Source organism: Motacilla alba, chromosome 8, assembly GCF_015832195.1.
Source record: "Motacilla alba alba isolate MOTALB_02 chromosome 8, Motacilla_alba_V1.0_pri, whole genome shotgun sequence".
In the NCBI taxonomy this organism is placed as follows: Eukaryota; Metazoa; Chordata; class Aves; order Passeriformes; family Motacillidae; genus Motacilla; species Motacilla alba.
Window position 1 is genome coordinate 30,317,482 of NC_052023.1, and position 7,793 is coordinate 30,325,274.

Here is a 7,793-nt window from a genome sequence, read left to right on the forward strand (position 1 = left end):
GGCAGTACCAGAGCCACAGTCGTGGCTCTGCCTGAATGGCTCCAAGATGGAAGCAAAAGAGGTCACAGGATCTCACATTTTTATAAGTTTTAATCCATTTGCATCTGGGAGTTAACTGTCCAATTAATAGCATCAAATGATGAACTTTCATCCTCCTTGCTTGCTTGCCCATCCTCCTCTTTTCACCTCGTTTATGCTTTGGGCCTGAAGTTTGAAGAGATTGTCCTTGAGTCTCCAGCTGGAATAGGATTGTCCTGTCCTCATCACCCTGTGAAAAGATCCCAGTAACACTTCATATAAAGCTAAAAGCTGCACACCAAAACAGAAAAACTTAAAACCTGAGGTAGGTTTTTTCCTAAAGGTAAGTTTTCTCCTACAGGTAGGTTTTCTCCTAAAACCTAATGAGAGGTTTTGAGCTTTGATACATTGAGAAATGGTGATGGAAAACCTGGGAGCAGCACTCAGTGAGTGTGAGATGCTGGGTTTGGAGGGAGCAGCCCTGCAGGCAGCAGCTGTTGTGCCAGCAGAGGCTGCTGCTGCTGACGCCGGGTCACAAGCTGAACATGAGTCAACAAACCGGGCCCATTGTGCAAAGGCAAACACCACGCTGCGTGTAAACTGTCCTGCAGACAGCAAAACACACCCTGCTGGCTCCTCCTGCTGCTCTCACCCAGAATACCCAATTTTGGGGCTGGAGCTGTGCTCCTGAGGAGACCCTGCACGCTGCCCTAATCCCAGTCCCTGCTGGGGCAGAGCAGAGCTGTTCACTGCTGCCTTGTGCCTGGTTGCTGGATGGGCTCCCTGGCACAGAAAAGCTGCTTCCTCCTGCCAGCAGGGCAGGCAGATACTGATGTGGCTGAATGAATGGGGTTCTTTTGGGTGCTGGCTGTGCTGGTGCCCTGGGCCATGCTGAGGTGCTGTGACACTCTGTGACCACTCCAGCTTCTTTAGCAGGTGTCCATTTCTGTTCCACTTCTGTCCATGTGTTTTCCCAGACAGAGAGATGCTCTCTGTCTGTCTGCTTAGGTAGCTGAGGAAGTACATTATTATTTTTTCCTTGATCTCATTACCTATTTATTTTGGTTTTAACCATACACTCCCAGAGGATGACCATGTCCCCCATACTGGATTTTTAGGGAGCTATTTTTCACACTGTACCTTGTTGTGTTCTGTGGGTGCTGCTTGATGTCCACATGACTCCTGGGAATTGCACCCATGCTGTTTTTGCAATCAGTCTGAGCTCAGAATGGATCTGGAGCAACTCCTCTTGTCTCAGGAGCACCTCATTTTCCTGCTGCTAAAGGCAGGTGATGGAACATCCTGAAATATAACCCCCTCTCTGGGGATCACCTCGTTTGCACATATTTGGTCATGGATGAGGGGACTGCAGGATATGCAGAATTTGGGCAATAAATACAGATTTATGCCTTAAACCACAGTGAGGACAAGTAGGTTTTAACAAGCTGCTAGACCAGGCTTAGAATGCTTCTGCCTTCCTCTCCTAAAGATATCCAAAGAATCTTTCCTGGCTCTGTAGCATTGCGAGCAGCAGAGGGGTTGGTCTCCAATGCCCTCTGCAGCAGATCCTCAGTGCTCAGTTGCTCCATGAGTATTTCCTGGAGAATTTTCAGGCCTTCCCAACTCATGGCTGTTTTTGAGGGACTTTCTGCTGCCTGCCAGCGTGGCTCTAGGTTTTGCTGGGCTGCACTGATGGAAATGTGAAAGATAAATTACCCTGCAGGTGCTTAGTCAGAGCTGGCACGTGGTTTTCCAGGCATGGGAGCCAATTCTCAGGGTCAGAGTGTCTGGACTGCGTTTGGCCAAGTGCCTGGATGGTGGCCAGCATCACGAGAGTGGCTAATTACAGCAGGCTGGCAGGGGACAGGCACCACTTGGTTCTTGGCCTCTCCTTCTTTGCCAAACAGTGCTGGGGTCACACAGCACAGGGGGGAGAGACACCCAGGTGTCCGTGCTCTTTGAGCAGAGGCTCAGCAGCGTTCCTAGATGTGCCTCTAGCAATGCAAGGGCTAAATAAAGCAGCAGATGGGATGGCCCCGTTGTGGTGCTCCACAAAACTGCCAGACTACTCCAGGACACATTTTGTGGAGTGGAGTTGCTGCTCACAGTGGGTTGGTTTGAGTGATGGGGAGGAAATGAGGGAGCAGCAGGATCACTGTTAGATCCTTCTCAGTTCTGATTAGGATGGAGAACTAGAAGATGATGGCTCACCTCTGAGCTCTGTGTGCTGCTGCTGCAGAGAGGGTAAATACAGAATCAATAGCAGCTTTTAGAACACTTTTTTTTTTTTTTTTTTTTTTTTTGCCAAGACAATTGCTCCCAGGGGCATTTATTTTAGGAGAGAGGTTATCTCAGGAGTCTTTTCCCAAGGGACTTCTCTGTTATGTGATGTTTTATCAAGAAAGACCTTCTCCAGAGGCTGTGCATTCTCTCAGGGGATTAATGTTTTGTAGAGCATTTCCTTGCATGTTTCAAAAAAAACCCAAACTATTTCTGTCCCCATTTATTTGAAAACAACACCTCATATCAGTTGTAGGCTTCAGTCTGTGATGTGGTGGCCTCCCTCACCTCCCAGGCTGGACTTCAGGTGGACAGGAGTCATCCTGCTGTCTGCAGCCAGTGCCTGTGCTCAGTGCAGCCCTTGGCTACAAGTACTCAGAGCTCTGGGTCACCATCCTTTCTGGAAGTCTCCTCCCTTGCTGCTTTAGGATAAGTGTCCAGGAATATGGCCCCAGGCTCAGGGAATAGTGGAACCAGAGGCCACAGGAGCCTCCACAATTCAGTCCTTTTCCTCTTGGTTTCCCCACAGGAATGACTTCGCTGCCATTTGCCAGCCCAGTTCAGCCCTTAAAGGGCTTTCCCAGAGCCCCAGGGTGACAAATTCAAAGCCCAACGAGGAGCAGTGTTGTGCTGCTTCCCACCAGTGCCAGCGCTGCCACATGATGATTTCTGGAGCTGAAAGACCTCCAAAGTGCAGGGCTGTCTGAAAAACCCTGGAGTGACTGCCTCTGGGCTTTCCATTTCCAAGACCAGGCATTGCTGGATTCCCAACCTGGTTTAAGTAGGGCAGAGAATGCGAGTGGAAGAGGAAAGAAATGTCGCAGGCTGGCAGGGAGCTGTCTGCCCCTGCAGGGACCCGAGGTGGATCCAAGCCATCAGGCTTCACAGCCAGGACGAGCTGCTAATTTCAGTGGTGGCACTGCCCCAGCTGCCCTGCTTGGAAAAACGCTTGGGTTTTGTTTGTGCACAAGGGAGTCGTGTTCTGCGGGTGCCCCATCCACCACGGGGGACGTCTCTGGGAGCAGAGGGCCAGCACTAATGCCATCCTGTGTGGCTGGGAATGAATTCAGCCTTTATTCTGTGCTCTCCATCCCTGCTGGGCCCGGAGCTGACAGGCAGGAGGAGATGCTGCCATTTGCAGCTCCACACCCCGATGCCTCTAATCCCGGACAAAACCGGGCCCGTGGAGCAGCAAACACAACAAGACCACTATTCTTAGCCTGGAAAGCCTCAAAGCTGGTTCTTTGGGGTGTGGGGAGATGAATATGCAGTTGCTGGAGCTCTCACAAAGGCCTGAGCTGGGAGCAGACGCTCCTCTCCCATTGGATCTGTAGCCTTCGCTACAGCTTTTCACAGTTACATAAATATGGCCTATTTTCCCCTCCCAAATTAACATCTTGCTCGCTAAGTTTAGGATCTTGCATGCATACAAAACAAACCTCCTTTTTCACATGCAGCTGGAAATCCTGGGTCGCCCAGGGAGAAGCTGTCCCTGCCCCTGTAAAGCTGGGGGGCACCTTCATGGTGGTGATAGAGAGTGGCACTGACAGTGTCTCCTTGGAAGTCCTGGACACCACACTGCAAATCATCAAATTGCCCTTTTTTTCCCCCTCTGGGAGAGTCAGATCCCAGCCTACAAGGCTGCCAGAGTGTCTGTCCTCCTAGAGACTAGAAGTTTGGTTTGGGGCACACAGCAGACAGCTCCTCACTCCCCACAAGAAACAGATGAGGGGATTACTTTCCCCAAAGATGGTTCTTGCCCACCCTCCCCCAATGACTCTGCAGTGTATCTTCATTAAAAACAGCCCTCTGGAGAATGGATGTCACTTGGAAATCTCCCAGCCCTGGGCTGTAGGAAAGCTGTGCATCCTCAGAGACTCCTGGCAGCTTTGTTAGTGATGTCAGTAATACAGATGCAGAGAGCTGCAAGAGAGAGGCCCACACCCCCCTTTGCAGTGACAGTGCTCCCAGTTTTAGCATCCTAAAGGGATGCAGCTCCCCAGCAGCACTGGGATCTCTCTGGGATGCAGAAACAATCATGATCTTGTCCTGGCACCAAACCTCAGCTTCTCTCTGCTCTTGTGGTTGAAATGAGGATGGGATACGGATGCCTTGTCAAAGCTGACCTAGAACAGAGGCTAGACAGAATTAAAGTAGGGATTTATTAGGATGCCTCAATGGATCCACCTTGGGCAGTCCAAGAGCCCAGCCAGGGATACACCCAAGATGGGCCCAAAATGGTCACAAAATGGACAACTGGTCCCGGGGTCTCTCACTTTTACAAGTTCTGCTCCATTTGTACATTAGGGTTAATTGTCCAATTACAGCTCCAGCCCATGCAGTCCCATCCTTCTTGTTTTTCTCTCTTCAGCCCACGTTGTTTGTGCTCTTGGGCTGAGATTTGGATCATTTGTCCTTGGTTCCCAGCTGGAGCAGGAATTGTTTTGTCTCCCTGCTCTGTGCAGAGAGCTCACCATCCCCTCATATGAAGCCCAGACCCACACACTAAAGCAGCACAGAATCTGAAAAATAGAAAAGCTCAAACCTGGTTAAAGGCCCTGAAGTGATCATCCCTTGGGCCTTGGATGTGCTGCTCCAGGCTGAGAATCTGTCCAAAGCCACAGACCCACAGCGAGACCTTTTCTCTTGCAGGGCTGATGGAATGCTGAGACTTGAAATATGTTCTGACAGCTCCTGGCAGGGTGATCTGTGAGGAAGGGCTTTCCTGGAGCTGGGTGCCAACATCCTGAGGCCTGTGGAGCAGGCAGGGTACTGGATTTTGCTTGGTAGGACTGATCCTGTCCACTGCTGTGAGAATGTTCATAATTTTGAACATTCTTGAAGTCTTGAAGGTGTGTGACTGAACACAGCCACCCAGAGATGGGGATGGGCCCGGTGTGCTCCCAGGTTAACTGCTGGGCAGGGTATTGACTTGGAAAATCTGCACTTGTAATTCCATGCATCACTCATTGATTTCTATTAACAGCAGTCCTGTGGCTAGAGATCCATGTGTCTGCAAACACCGGTGGGAAACCTTGGAGTAAAACGGGTGACTGGGGGTTTTGGGCAGGGTAGAATACTGCAAGCGTCTGACTTGACCTTATTTTAACCCCTCTGACCAAGCTGAGCTCCCCCAGGTGAGATCTGAGTGGCAAAACACTGGAGCAGAGGAGGGAAAGAGATCTGGGAGCTTTCAAAAAAGCTGAAAAAGGCATGAGTTACAAAGCTCTCCCTTCCTTCCAGAGGATCACACACTTCTAAGCATGCAATGTTCTAGAGAAATAAAATCTGTGGGGTGAGGAATTGTTGCCCCTTTGGGAAGGATTCTGGCTGGATCTCTGGCTCCCACTGTTTTGGGTCTGTCATGGCAGCACATCAGCAGTGTCAGGGACTGCAGGTGGCTCTGCCAGCAGCTTCCTGACAGCATCCAAAGGGGAGGTGGCTCGGCTGGAGTGTCTTTCACCCCCTCAAACAGCCCTGCCAGCCCTTTGGATCTGCATCAGGACAACCCAGATAATGAGGATGAGAGGGGGAGGCTGAGCTGGTGCTTTGGGATGTGCAGCCCTGGCTCAGGCCACCCCCATGGCATCCCTCAGTGCCCCTGGGGAGCACTGGGCTTGGGGAGTTTGTTATGTTCAAAGGCAGAAAGGGTCACCCACAAAAAGCTGAACTATCACTGCAATCCCTTCCTGCCCAGGTGTGGGAAACAGATTTGTAGAGACATTTTAAAGTTTGATTTATTACTATTATTATTATTATCATCATCATCATCATCATCATTACCATTATCATTATTATTGTTGTTGTTTACATATAATCTATACTCTATACTCTATACTCTATAATCTAATATATAATCTGAAATATATAATAAATATATAATATATAAAGAAGGCTTTCATGTCTTTACACAATTTTACAACACAGAACTAACCAGTATTTCATTCTTCGCACTAAACACCAATTTTGTCAGATTAAACTCTTTTCTAACCCAAAAATAGAACAGCTAAGAAGTGTTTTTAAAACTTTTGTTTTATTTTCAGTCTCATATGAAGAGTGAGACAATACAGATTTTATAATTCACACCATCACAATCAAAAGTCAACTATTTCCTAATTACAATACATTATAAGTGTTTCTTAACCTACCAATTTTTACTATACTATACTATAAATACCTTAAAACCAATTATCTAAAATTACCCCTTGTAAGTTCTACTGCAATACATCTTTCATAGTTCTATTTCTCTAAAATATCTAGTCTTATTTACAAAACCATCTTTTAAAACTTATTTCTAATTCCATTTCTCTCTCAACAGTATCTATCCTACTCCATAACATTTCTAAGCCAACATTTCTTATCTCAAAATTTACATACAAATATATACGATATAATTCTTCTATCAAACTTTAAGATTCCTCTACAAATCTTTTCCCACACCCCGGTAACAGCAAACAAATACCACAAAGCCTGAAAATTGTATTTGTTTTAGTTTAGGGTAATTTTGGGAGAAAAAAAAAATTAAAGGCTTTTTTTTTTAGAAAAGTAAATTTATGTGGGTTTTTTTAAATAGGTTTGGGGAAAAGATTCTTTTGGAGAAAAATTGAAAAAATTGTTTATTCACTTGGTAAAGTGCTTATTAGTATAAGAAATGAATAATATTAAATAATGAAATGTTTTGTTGATTTTAAAGAGATGATAAATTTGGAAAGGTTTTTTTTGTGGGTTGTAGTTTGGTTTATTTAGTTTTTTATTACTTTTTTGGTGTTGGAAATGTGGTTTAGGTTTTGGTCGGTTACAGATGTGAGCTTTTGGTGGTTTTTTTGGGTGTTTAGTTTAGAGTAGGTTTAAATAGGTTCAAAGAAAAGGGAAAAAAAACCCTATAGTTTAGGGATTTTTTTTGTTTTAGTTAGTTAAAATTAATTTAAAGTAAAGGAGAGTTTTGTTTTTTTATTTGTTTGCAGATAATATAGGAGTAGGAATGTGGAGGACTGAGAGTTTTTGAAAATAAATGAGTCCTTTCCTTGCTGTGATGGTGTGTGAGGCCCTGATCCCTTTCTTGTCCCTTTCCCATCCATTTTGTGTCCCTTTCTTGTCTCTTTCCCATCCCTTTCTTGTCTCTTTCCTGTCCCTTTCCTGACTCTTTCCCATCCCTTTCCTGTCCCTTTCCCATCAATTTCGTGTCCCTTTCCCATCAATTTCGTGTCCCTTTCCTGTCCCTTTCCCATCCATTTCCCATCCCTTTCCCATCCATTTCGTGTCCCTTTCCCATCCCTTTCTTGTCCCTTTCCCGACTCTTTCCTGTGCCTTTCCCATCCCTTTCCCATCCATTTCGTGTCCCATTCCCATCCCTTTCGTGTCCCTTTCCTGACTCTTTCCCATCCCTTTCCCCGTGCCCGCGGTCAGCAGTGGATGCTGGCCATTCCCGCATGGGCAGCAGCCAGCCCGCGGCTCTGATGAGCCAGGCAGGCAGTGCCACCCTGCACAAGCCCCTG